Source organism: Carcharodon carcharias, chromosome 21 (genome assembly GCF_017639515.1).
Source record: "Carcharodon carcharias isolate sCarCar2 chromosome 21, sCarCar2.pri, whole genome shotgun sequence".
Classification (NCBI taxonomy): domain Eukaryota; kingdom Metazoa; phylum Chordata; class Chondrichthyes; order Lamniformes; family Lamnidae; genus Carcharodon; species Carcharodon carcharias.
Genome location: NC_054487.1, coordinates 79,386,434 through 79,400,197, shown reverse-complemented (window position 1 = coordinate 79,400,197; position 13,764 = coordinate 79,386,434). Strand labels below are relative to the sequence as shown.

At 41.1% G+C, this 13,764-nt stretch overlaps 1 protein-coding gene and 1 pseudogene across 3 annotated transcripts in view; both read left to right on the top strand.

The window, feature by feature from the left end:
* poc1b (POC1 centriolar protein B) overlaps nt 1-13,764 on the top strand; it is a 139,078-nt gene that overhangs the window by 70,527 nt on the left and 54,787 nt on the right. The window lies entirely within an intron of this gene.
* Nucleotides 594-1,000, top strand: LOC121293033 (annotated as a pseudogene).

Genomic DNA, 13,764 nt, shown 5'->3' with positions numbered 1-13,764 from the left:
ATATAGCTAGTCCAGTTCCAGGCTGTTCCAGTACAGCTACAACATTGGTATCTACCCAGCTATGTGGAAAGTTTCCCAAGTATGTCCTGTACACAAAAAACAGGACAAATCCAACCCAACCAATTGTCGCCCCATCAGTCTAATTGCAATCATTAGTAAAGTAATGGAAGAGGTCATCAACGGTGCTATCAAGTGGCACTTGCTCAACAATAACCTGCTCACTGATGCCAAGTTTGGGTTCTGCCAGGGCCACTCGGCTCCTGACTTCATTACAGCCTTGGTTCAAACATGGACAAAAGAGCTGAACTTCCGAGGTGAAGTGAAAGTGACTGCCCTTGACATCAAGGCAGCATTTGACAGATTGTGGCATCAAGGAGCCCTAGCAAAACTGGAGTAAATGGGAGTCAGGGGAAAACTCTCCTCTGGTTGGAGTCATACCTAGCAGAAAGGACGATGGTTGCGGTTATTGGAGGTCAGTCATCTCTGCTGCAGGGACATCACTGCAGGAGTTCCTCAGGGTAGTGGCCTCGGCCTAACCATCTACATCAATGACCTTCCAGCCGAGACCATTGAGCAGCAGCAGCGGAGCCAAAATGGGAAAATTTATGAAACCTGGGAAGGTGGTCTGGTGCTGGCCAGACACTGCGCTGGGCGCAAAGGTGTCATTGTGAAGGACGTCGATGATGGGACCTCTGACAGACCCTACATTCACTCTCTTGTTGCTGGTATTGATCGTTGCCCTCGTAAAGTGACTGTCAAAATGGGCAAGAAGAAGGTGGCCAAGAGGTCCAAGATCAAGTCATTTGTGAAAGCGTATAACAACCATCTGATGCCAACCAAATACTCAACTGACGTTCCTCTGGATAAGACCATTGTGAACAAGGATGTTTTTAGGGATCCTGCTTTGAAATGCAAAGCCAGATGGGAAGCCAAAGTAAAGTTTGAGGAAAGGTACAAGACAGGAAAGAATAAATGGTTTTTCCAGAAGCTCCGATTCTAATTTTTATTTCGGTATAAATAAATATTCAATTTTTAAAAACAGGTCAGAAGTGGGGATGTTCGCTGATGATTACACAATGTTCAGCACCGTTCGTGACGCCTCAGATACTGAAGCAGTCCATGCCCAAATGTAGCAGGACTCGGACAATATCCAGGCTTGGGTTGACAAGTGGAAGTAATATTCACGCCACACAAGTGCCAGGCAATGACCATCTACAGCATGAGAATATCTAACCATCACCCCTTGACATTCAGTGGCATCACTGAATCTCCCACTATCCACATCCTGGGATTACCATTGGCCAGAAACTGAACTGGACTAGCCATATAAATATTGTGGCTACAAGAAGATCAGAAGCTAGGAATCCTAGAGCAAGTGGCTCACTTCCCGACTCTCCAAAGCCTGTCCACATTCTACAAGTCAAGAGTGTGATGGAATACTCTCCCCTTGCCTAGATGAGTGCAGCTTCAACAATACTCAAGAAGCTTGACAACATCCAGGACAAAGCAACCCACTTGATTGACATCCCTTCCACAAACATTCATTCCCTCCATCACCTTCAAACAGAGGCAGCAGTGTGTACCATCTATAAGATGCACTGCAGGACCTCACAAAGCCCCTTTAAGCAGCACCTTCCAAACCCATGACCGCTACCATCGAGAAGGACAAGGACAGCAGACACATGGGAACACCATCATCTGCAAGTTCCCCTCCAATTCACTTGCCATCCTGACTTGGAAATATATCGCTGTTGCTTTACTGTCGCTGGATCAAAATCCTGGAACTCTTTCCCTAACAGTACTGTGGGTATACCTGCACCACACGGACCACAGCGGTTCAATAAGGCAGCTCACCACCACCTTCTCAAGGGCAATTAGGGAAAGGCAGAAAATGCTGGACCTGCCTGTGAAGCCTACATCCTATCAATGAATAAATAAAAGATGACCACTTTGCCTAACATCCCCAAGCTTCCTCTCACTTAACACTTCAGTTCTCCATCTCTCTCCCACCCAGACCTCACTATCTTTAATCTTCTACACTGTTTCAATGAAGCTTGACACAACCTCGAAGAACAGCAACTTATCTTTGTTTTAGGTACTTTGCTGCTCTCTGATCCTAATATTGACTTTAATAATTCAGACTTTAATATAGCTCCCACTTTTTCTTGCATTGTTGATGGTGAATCAGTGTTTTCAAGGGGTTAGATGTAGGAACGCTGGCATGCTCGGTACTGTTAATGTATACCTGCTTGTTTCTTCTCTAGGGCCAGGATCTTGTTCTGCTTTGCCAGTTTCCCTGTTCCCATTTCCATCCATCCACCTCACTCCTCATCCCACGGCATCAACACTTAAGCATTCTCTGTCTCGTAAATGGCTTTAATAATTCTCCATATGCCTCATATTCTTTATTCATGATCTGTTTAAAACATTTTACAAGTCAACCCATATCTGTGTGTATGGGTGTGTGTTTTCTCCCTGTCTGCCCGTTGTTCTGTCTCATTTGTAAATACTGTTTCTCTGTAATTTCTTCCAGTTCTGAAGAAGGGACCAGACCTGAAACCTGAACTTGCCTGTTCCCCCAGTAGTCGCTGACTGACCTGCTGAGTGTTTCCAGTATTTGCAGGGTTTTTTTTGCTTTTTATGCATCTTTATGCAGTGGCCTCTGAAAATCAGTTTGTAAAATACCTGCTCGAAATGTCAGTAGGCTCAGTACTGCAACTTGGTTGGAATTTTTTTGTTGTGTGAAAAACCAGACACCGCTCAAGTTCCAGGAATTATTTCTGCTCCTTCACTTCCTGTGTTACTGCTCACCCCTGACCTCACTGCTGTGAAATCACAAATAGCCCTCGTTAGTATCTATAATAGCAATTTGTTCCCTGTACGGATAGAGTCTGTGTCGCTGTTTCTCATAGTTGATAAGGAAACATTCAAAGAATGCTCAACAAGCCATCAGCCACATAGTCTGTAGCAACTGTTCCTCCCTCTCTTCCTGTTTAAAAGTAACTTCCTTCAGGGAGAAATGCACCCCAAGGTATGTAGCTCCAGAAGTTCCACAGGAAATGGTATCTGTTTGGTGCTGACAGAATAGTGTTTTTGTCACTTGGCCTGCCAGACTGTAATGAGCTTCCTGCTGACATGAAGGATGATTTACTAATCTAAATGCCATTTCCATGAGAAGTGTGTTAAAGAGTTTTGCAGAGGATACTAAAGTTAGCACCCAACAGTTGTCCACATCAGTTACCAAACTGCTACAGATTTTTTTTCCCCCAGTGCCATTAGATTTATAATTGTAGAAGTACATTCCTTGGTGTTCTTTAGTGAGACTGAACACAATATTTCTGACAGTAAATGTGACAGTCAGTGAATAATGAATATTATTTTCAATGGATCTGCACCATGTTAACAGTAGGTTTGTGGGTTTAATGTACTACACTATTATTTGTATGAATGGTAAAATTATTTGTAGTATCTTAAATCTTGTATGTTGGACATTTGTTTCAAAATGGGCGTCCTGATACGTTTGTCCGAGTAGATAAATCTGGTTAGAAAGCCTGGAATTTGTGCATTGTTGCTTTCAGTTTTCAATTTATACATGCATGCTTATTATTTCAGCACCGAACTATAAAACAAAATTATAGTTGTAATTTTCTCACATTTCATGACAATATGATTTTAAAGTTAAATTTCTCAGTTGATGAAGCCACTGTTTTGTTGGAAATAGTTGGGGGTGCCCGCACATAGTGCAATAAGAACTTAAGACAGGAATAGACCTCGCAGTCTCTCAAGCCTGTATTACGATTCAACACGATCATGGCTGATCTTCAGCTTCAGATTTATTTTCCTGCCCACCCTCCAAAATGAAGCTCGTGATTTAAAAATCAATACATATACATCAAGAATTACATCACTGACCCTGCTATTAAATATTTTTAAGGCAGAGGTATGCCTCTGTTTCTTGACTAATAAGGGAATCAAAAGGTATCTGAGGTAGGCTGGATTGTGGCGTTGGGATCACAATCAGATCAGCCATGATCCAATTGGATGGTGGAGCAGCCTTCAGGGGCCGAATGGCCTACTCCTCCTAATTCGTATGTTGTGCAAAAAGCAATTACTAATGCAGCATCGGATCCACATTAGAATTGACTCATTTTTGCAACAGTTGGGAAAATATCAAATACATTTGGTGTTTAGCTACTCACTTGTAAAACATTACACTTGCTTAGAAATAAAATATTTGGAGAGGAAGGTAGTTTTGTACCACTTTTAAAAATCCATTTTACGAGCAAACGAATTAGGAGCAGGAGTAGGCCACTCGGCCCCTTGAGCCTGCTCTGCCATTCAATAAGATCATGGCTGATCTGACTGTGGCCTCAACTCCACATTCCCACCTGCCCCTGATAACCTTCCACACCCTTGTTTATCAAGCATCTATCTAGCTCTGCCTTAAAAATATTCAAAGACTCTGCTTCCACTACCTTTTGAAGAAGAGAATCCAATGATGCATGACCCTCAGAAAAAAATTTCTCCTCATCTCTGTCTTAAATGAGTGACCTTATTTTTAAACTGCGACCCCTAGTTCTAGATTCTCCCATAAGAGGAAACATCCTCTCCACATCCACTTTGTCAAGACCCCTCAGGATCTTAAAGGTTTCAAGCAAGTCGCCTCTTACTCTCCTAAACTCCAGTGGATACAAGCCTAACCTGTCCAACCATTCCTCATAAGACAACCCACCTATTCCTGGTATTAGCAGTGATTGTTACAAAAATTGAATTTTGTATCTTTGTCATAAAGTTGAATTTTATTTTATCCGAAATACATTTAACTGTATTTGGATTGTGAGAGTGGGCAAGAAGTTAAACTAAGTGTGGAAATATTATTTTGATAAGGTTCAGATGTACTAGGTTGTTACGACTTTAATCCTTTCCTGATGAAAGTCGGACAATTGGATCCAAAAGCATCTTTGAATACCTTTAATAACAATATATTACAGTGCAGCTATATCATTTCAGAAATAGCTTGTCCAGTGCTAATATACACAAAATCCAGGCTTTGAAACCAGATTTAATCTCATTCACTTGACTGACAAATGCAATAGTACTTCTATTTTGAAATGCCTGATATAGTCACAACATTGAAAATGTTGCAAATAATTTTACAATTCATGAGTGATAGTGCAGTACATTAGATATCAAACTACTGTGTATTTTTTCATGGAAACAATTAAATTTTGTGATACATATTGAAGAAAATCAGATCAAGTTATTTTTCCTCCAGAGAAGGAAAAGGCGAGGATCCACAATCTCTCTTTGTAACCACATAGACCTGGTAATGATTTTTAAAAAAATACATTTTAAAAACCCATTAATTTGAGAGAAATAAATAATCCATTGGTGCAGTTAAGTATAGAAGAGCTGCATGCTGAAGTTTTCAGGGGTAATTGCAATATTTACGTGCATTTTTTAAATGTTCCACTGAAAGTATACTTCCCCTTGTTATTTTTATCTCCTGTTGGCTTCATCAGCATTTCTGCAATTTATGAATATGCAAACATATTATCCTTCCTGTGCAGTTATTTCTAGTGTCAGTTTCTGTTAGAGTATTTCCTGTTGGAGTATTTCTCGCCTTTGACGTCCCTTTATTTCTCACTGAAAGCAATGCCTTTATCTTAACTTTTTATATGATTATATTTTGTGTTAGTCACTTTCTTTAAGGAGAACAAGAACTTTGAATTTAAATGCTATGAGAAAATTTAGAACAGAGTCTGCTCCCTTGGGTTGGGGAAGGGTCTGGCAATATTTTCTTTTCCTTGCATATTTATTTTAAAGCAGGATTGTTTCATTTACTTGGGAATCTTTTATTTCTTTTTATTATAAGTATATTCATGCACCACAGCTTGTGTAGAATTTGTCTTTATAAACAATCTAAAGATGGTACAAGAACACAAGAAATAGGAGCAGGAGTAGACCATATGGCCAGTCAAGCCTGCTGTGCCATTCAGTGCAATCATGGCTGATCTTGGGCTCGATCCTAAATGATTGGCCCCTTATCCTGAGTCTGTGTCCCCATGTCTTAGACTCTGCAACCAGTGCTAACAATCTCTCAGTGCCCACCTTATCGAGCCCCTTCAGAATTTTGTAGGTTTCAATGAGACTGCATTCTTCTAAACTCCAGAGACTATAAGTCCAAATTAGCCTCTAGTCAGAGGACAACCCCCTCATCCCAGGGACCAACTTAGTGACCCTTCGCTGTACCGCCTCCAGTGCAAGTATATCCTAAATGTGGAGACCAAGCTGCACACTGTATTCAAAATGTGGTCTCACCAAAACCTGGTACAATTGCAGCAAGACTTCTTTATTCTCCAAGCCATTCACCATCCTGACTTGGAACTATATCGCCGCTCCTTCGCTGTTGCTGGGTCAAAATCCTGGAACTCTCTTCCTAACAGCACTGTGGGTATACCTACACCACAAAGGCTGCAGCAGTTCATGAAGGCAGCTCACCACCACCTTCTTAAGGGGAATTAGGGCAATAAATGCTGGCCTAGCCAGGAATGCCTACATCCCATAAATGAATTAAAAGAAAGTACTTCAGTCCCCTTGCAGTAAAAGGCCAACATGTCATTTGCCTTCCTAATTGCTTCCTGCATCTGCATGCTAACTTTCTGCATTTCTTGTACAAGTACACTCAGGTCTCTTTGAATAACAAACTTACAAGCTTCATGCCTTTTTTAAAAAAAAATTCTGCTTTTCTACTCTTATGACCAAAGTGAATAACTTCACAATTCCCTATATTATACTCCCAACTGCCATCTTGTTGCCCATTCACTTAATCTGTCTATATCTCTTTGAAGCCTCTATGTTCTCCCCAGCTTGCCTTCCCACCTAGCCAAGGCCCTAGTACTGATTCTTGCAACTCTCCACTGTTCACTGCCTGCCAGCGTGAAAAAGCCCCATTTATGCCCACTCTCTGCTTTCTATCTGCTAACCTATCTTCTATCCATGCTAAAATATTACCCCCAACTCCATGAGCCCTTATATTTCCTATTAACCTTTTGTGTGGCGCTTTATCGAATGTCTTTTGGAAATCCAGGTATACTACATCGACTGATTGCCTTTATCTACCTTATTAGTCGCATCCTCAAAAAGCTCCAATAAATTTGTTAAATAGCTCTTTCCTTTAGTAAAACCACATTGACTTGTTTTAATCATACTATGCTTTTCTAAGTGCATTGTCAAGACTTCCTTAATAACATATTCCAGCATTTTCCCGACAACTGATATTAGACTCACTAGGCTATAATTCACTGTTTTCTCCCCCTTCTTTTTTGAAAAGTGGTGTAACGTTTGCCAACTTCTAATCTAATGGGGTTGTTCTAAGCAATTTTGGAAAATCATAGTCAGCACATCCACTATATCTGCAGCTATATCTTTTAGAACCCTACGGTGTAGGCCTTCAGGTCCTGGGGAATTGTCGGATATTAGTCTCTTAAGTTTCACCAATATTTTCTCTCTGATAAGCAAGTGAGTCTGATGAAACTAGGAGGTCATACAGTGTCATGTATCATTGGTACTCTCTTAGATATTATTTCAGACAAAAACAGCAATTTTAGCCCTTTTTGGATTGAAAATGTTATTGACATTCTAGATTCCTTTTCGGTACAGATAGAGGAAGATTCTGTCTAACCCATTACCCTATCCTTCTATTTTTGTGTACAGTTACGATTTTTAATTTTGTGTATGAGGAAGCCCTTGCCCCTCAATATGTGCAAATATTTGCACACTCCCAGCCAACCCTCTATAAACCTCAGAAAGATCTTGATCAGCTAACCAAGGGAAAGCAATGCTATTATTTCTGAATGAAAGCAAAATACTGCGGATGCTGAAAATCTGAAATAAAATCAAAAAATTAGAGGAAAAACTCAGCAGGTCTGGCAACGTCTGTAGAGAGAGAAAGAGTTAACGTTTCGAGTCCATATGACCCTTCTTCAGAGATTTATTATTTCTGGAAATGCGTTCATCTTGGTATATACAGCAATGGAGGGAGCCTTGGCTTAGTGGTAGCATTCCCACCCCCTGAGTTAGTGGTTTATGGAGTTGACCCCCATGCCAGACACTACGAGGGATTAGAGAAGAGTTCCAGTCTCTGAATACTGGGTACTGGGTTGACGACCAGCGCACACCTCCAATAGGAGTGGAGTAGTTCAGAGGCCACTAGCCTCTGAACATTGGGTTGATATCCAGTGGAGTACTTGTGTCGAGTGGAGTGGAGATCCGCCCATTGCAACAAGTCAGTTTTTGTGGTAAGGAGTTATAAGGCGGGCAGTGAGAGTCTATACAGGTCAAAAGGAACTTGGTCACAATGACAGCCCAGAGCATGATTTGGTGGATATCCAGAAGTTGAGAAATGGGTTGCTTCATCTCATAGAAGAGAAGAACAATAAGATAAACTATGATAGTGAATATAGAAATCTGATGCCCTGAGGCACCCCTTGAAATTGCCCTGAATTAGAAACCCAGTCGTATGAAGGATCCAGTGATATTATGTGAAATGGAGAAACTTTGCTTTAATTTAGTCAGGTCTGTCAATCTGGAAAAAATGACATTTCCTACAGGCTAATATTTTTTATGCATTCTCCAAATGTTAAAGAATTAATATCAAGAGCATCACTTTTCAATGCTGCTGCTTTAGAATGAGTAAAACTGAAAGCAGTTTTTCCAAAATTTTGAAGTTTTCTCTCCCAAGAGTATTTTCCTGAATAAAATGCCCATGACTCTGTGCTATCTGAGTTCATTGCCTGAGCACTGAACTGTGAAGAGTGGATAGTGTTTAATTATTGCTTCAGAAACCCAAGCTACTGTGTCACTACCACACAGTGAGAATCATCATTTATGCCTGACAGGAAACAATATTAATCAATTACTGACAGTTCACTGTGATATCATATTTACAGAAGCTACCAGTTTAATTTCCTGCATGACATCCGGCTGGTAATACTGTGGTAATAGCTTCCTGCATTGATGCATCAAGCATGCTTTGTGTCTTGTTTTTCTTTTTTCTGACTCAGAAGTAATTCCACAAAATCTACCAGCTATGACTGACTTAGTTTGTGCTTTCTTAGTGTTGAAGGAACATGTCTGCATTGTATTCATTGACCACAGCGATGGTACTCATTGTTTGTCATTTTGAAACTCGCATGATTTAAGTAAGTGTTTACAAGGATGTTTCTGTAAGTCACCAGTTTATATTTTTTATTTTTTTGACACCTGAGTTGTAAGGTCAAAGATTGATTCTGCACATTTCATTTTTTAATGTGGAATAAATGGCCAGCTTTTGTACTGTAGAACTTATTCCACTGGTTTTATGAGCTAAAAACCAATATAGGGCCTGATTTGTGTCCCAGTGTTCAGCACCTGGAAACAATGAAATTACGATTGATCCGTTGCTTTACCTAGTTTCCCATGTGTGCCTCATTGCTGTAAGGTCAGGAGGAAATAATGGAGGAGAATGTTGTTATGAGAACTGTTCTTCCTTCAACCAAATCTGAATAGCTTACTTATTTCTGTCAAGATCAGTATACAGCATAAAGTATTCATTTTTTTGAGAAGTTAATGTATGAAACAAATTAGTATTAATCCAATGATTTTTAAAAGCGGGGACTGAAAGCGCAGAGAGAGAGCAGGAGTTCACTCCAAGAGTTGGCGAGAACAGCGGGGGCCTGAAAGCATGGAACGAGAGAGAGAGAGAGCAGGGGTTCATAATGAGAGTCGGCGAGAACAGCAGGGGCTAAAAGCACGGAGCGAAAGAGAGAGCGGGAGTTCATAATGAGAGTCAGCGAGAACAGCAGGGGCTAAAAGCATGGAGCAAAAGAGAGAGCGGGGGTTCACAACGAGAGTTGGCGAGAACAGCGGGGGCTGACCTCTAACCAGTTTCCACATTCTAAAACAAAAATCAAGGTGTGACATCACAAGGGAGCAGGTACGTGATTGGCTGGTGAGTATCATAACATAAGAACTAGGAGCAGGAGTAGGCAATTCAGCCCCTTGAGCCTGCCCCGCCATTCAATATGATCATGGCTGATCTCATTTTGGCCTCAACTCCAATTTCCCGCCCTCTCAACCCATCACTAATTAAAAATCTGTCTATCTCCTCCTTAAATTTATTCAGCATCCCGGCATCCACTGCACTCTGAGGTAGTGAATTCCACAGATTCATGACCCTTTGAGAAAAGTAATTTGTCCTCATCTCTGATTTAAATCTACCACCCCTTAGCCTAAAACTACAGCCTCTCATTCAAGAATGCCTCACAAGAGGAAGCATCCACTCCATGTCTACTTTCTCTATCTGCTTTAGCATCTTATATACCTCAATTAGATCTCCTCTCATCCTTCTAAACTCTAGCGAGTATAGGCTTAAACTGCTCAATCCCTCCTCCATAAGACAAGCCCCACATTTCTGGAATCAATCTAATGAACCTCCTCTGAGCCGCCTCCAATGCAACTACATCCTTCCTCAAGTAAGGGGACCAAAACCATGCACAGTACCCCAGGTGCGGTCTCACCAATGCCTTGTACAGTTGCAACAACACTTACCTATTTTTATACTCTATTCCTTTGGCAATAAATGCCAAAATTCCATTTGCCTTCCTTATTACCTGCATACTAGCTTTCAGCGATTCATGCACGAGGACACCCAGATCCCTCTGCACTGAAGCATTCTGAAGTTTCTCTGCTTTTAAATAACAAGTCGCCTTTTTATTCTTCCAACCAAAATGGATAATCTCACACTTATCCACGTTAAACTCCATCTGCCAAATTTTAGCTCATTCAACTAACCTGTCCATATCCATTTGTAAATTTCTTATTTCTTCATTGCCACTTACTTTTCCACCTATTTTGGTGTCATCTGCAAATTTAACTATAGTACCTTCTATCCCTGAATCTAAGTCATTAATATAGATTGTAAATAGTTGGGGCCCAAGGACTGAACCCTGTGGCACCCCACTAGTTACAGCTTGACATCCAGAAAAAGACCCACTTATCCACACTCTCCGCTGTCTGTTGGTTAGCCAATCCTCTATCTAAGCTAATATATTACCCCTAACTCCATGTGATCTTACCTTGTGTATTAATCTTTTGTGCGGCACCTTATCAAAGGCCTTCTGGAAGTCCAGATATACTACATCTGCAGGATCCCCATTACCTACTTTGCTTGTGACATCTTCAAAGAACTCTAGCAAATTAGTCAAACATGATTTACTCTTCATAAAACCATGCTGACTCTGATGGATTGCATTTTGACTTTCCAAATGCCCCATTACTACTTCCTTAATAATGGATTCCAACAATTTCCCAACGACAGGCTTTAAACTAACTGGCCTATAGTTTCCTATTTTCTGCCTCGCCCCCCTTTTTGAATAAGGGTGTTATATTAGTATTTTTCCAATCCACTGGAACCTTTCCAGAATCCAAGGAATTTTGGAATATTATAACCAATGCATCCACTCTCTCCGCTGCCACTTCCTTTAAGACCCTGGGATGTAGGCCATCAGGTCCTGGGGACTTGTCACCCTTTAATCCCAATAGTTTGCTCGGTGCTTTTTCTCTAGTGATGGTGATTGTTCTAAGTTCCTCCTTTTCTGTACCCTCTGTACTACCTGTTACTATTGGGGTAGTACTAGTGTCCTCCACCATGAAAACTGAGGCAAAATATTGATTAAGCGTCTCTGCCATTTCTGCATTCCCCACTATTAACTCCCCAGTCTCACCCTCCAGGGAACCAACTTTCACTTTAGCTTCTCTCTTTCCTTTTATATACTTGTAGAAACTTTTGCTATCAGTTTTTACATTCTGCGTTAGTTTTCTTTCATAATTTACCTTTGCTCTTTTAATTATTTTTTTTAGTAACCCTTTGTTGATCTTTAAAAGTTTCCCAATCTTCCAGCCTGCCACTAACCTTTACAATTTGGTATGCCTTAGTTTTTGCCTTTGTTATTTTTAACTTCCTTGCTTAGCCATGGATGCTTTTTTCCCCTCTTACCATCTTTCTTACTCTTTGGAATGTATTTTACTTTGGAGGAATTGAATATCTCCTTTAATATCTGCCACTGTTCATCAACTGTCCTACCTTGTAGTCTTCCTGCCCAGTCCACTAGGGCCAAATTTGCCCTCATGCCTATGTGGTTACCTTTGTTTAACTCCAGAACACTAGTGTGGGACTCAAGTTTCTCGCTCTCAAACTGAACTTGAAATTCTGGCATGCTATGATCACTCTTCCCTAGAGGATGCTTTACTATGAGATCATTAATTAATCTCATTTCATTACACAAAACCAAATCCAGAATAACCTGCTCCCTGGTTGATTCCACAACATATTGTACCAAGAAACAATCTCTAATACACTCTATGAACTCTCCCTCGAGGTTACCTTTGCCAATTTGATTAGTCCTGTCTATATGCATATTAAAATTACCCTTGATTATTGCTGTGCCTTTCTTACATGCTTCCAGTATTTCAAGGTTTATATTGTGCCCTACTGCTAAACTACGATTTGGGAACCTATAGATTACTCCCACCAGGGACTTCTTTCCCTTGCTATTACTTATTTCTACCCAGACTGACTCTACATCTTGCTCTCCTGTGCCTACATCATTCCTCACTATAGCACTGATCTCTTCCTTTACTAACAAAGCTACATCACCTCCTTTTCCTTCCTGCCTATCCTTCCGAAATACTAAGTGCCCTTGGATATCCAACTCCCAAACCTGTTCTCCCTGTAACCGCGTATCAGTAATCACCGCCAAATCATACCTATTTATCTCTATTTGTGCTGTTAACTCATTAGCTTTATTCTGAATGCTTCGCTCATTCAGATACAAAGCCTTTAAGTTTGCCCTATTGTCAGTTTTCCCTACTCTTATATGATTCTTTGGTGCAATATGGCGTTCACACACTTTGTCCCTTCCTTTCACTTTTTGGTAACAATCATCCTTGTCACTAACCTGCAAACTTACCTTCTCCTTAAACTTTGATTTTTTTATATTTCCATGCAACTGAACCACCACCCCCCCCACCCCACCCCACCCACTATTTACTTGAAAGCTTAATCTACAACCCTAGTTATGCAATTCGCCAGGACACTGGTCCCAGCATGATTCAAGTGGAGCCCGTCCGAACGGAATAGCTCCCTCTTTCCCCAGTACTGGTGCCAATGTCCCTTGAATTCAAACCCATTTCTCCCACACCAATCTTTGAGCCACACATTTACCTCTTTAATCTTATTGAACCTGTACCAATTAGCTTGTGGCTCAAGTAGTAATCCGGAGATTACTACCGTTTTGGTTCTGCTTTTTAATTTAGCCCCTAGCTGTTCGTATTCCCTCAGCAGAACCTCTTTCCTCGTTCTATCTATATCGTTGGAACCTACGTGGACCACGGCAACTGAATCTTTCCCCTCCCACTCCAAGTTCCTCTGCAGCCCAGATGAAATATCCTTAACCCTGGCACCAGGCAGGCAACGCAGCCCTCGGGACTCTCGATCCTGGCTACAGAGAACAGTATCTATTCCCCTAACTATACTATTCCTAATTAGAACTACATTTCTCTTTTCTACCCCCAACTTGAATGGCTCCCTGTTCCACGGTGCTATGGTCAGTTTGCTCATCCTCCTGACAGTCCCCACTCTTGTTCACACAGGGAACAAGAATCTCAAACCTGTTGGATAAGGGCAAGGGCTGAGGCTCCTGCAGTGCTACTTCCTGGATCCCT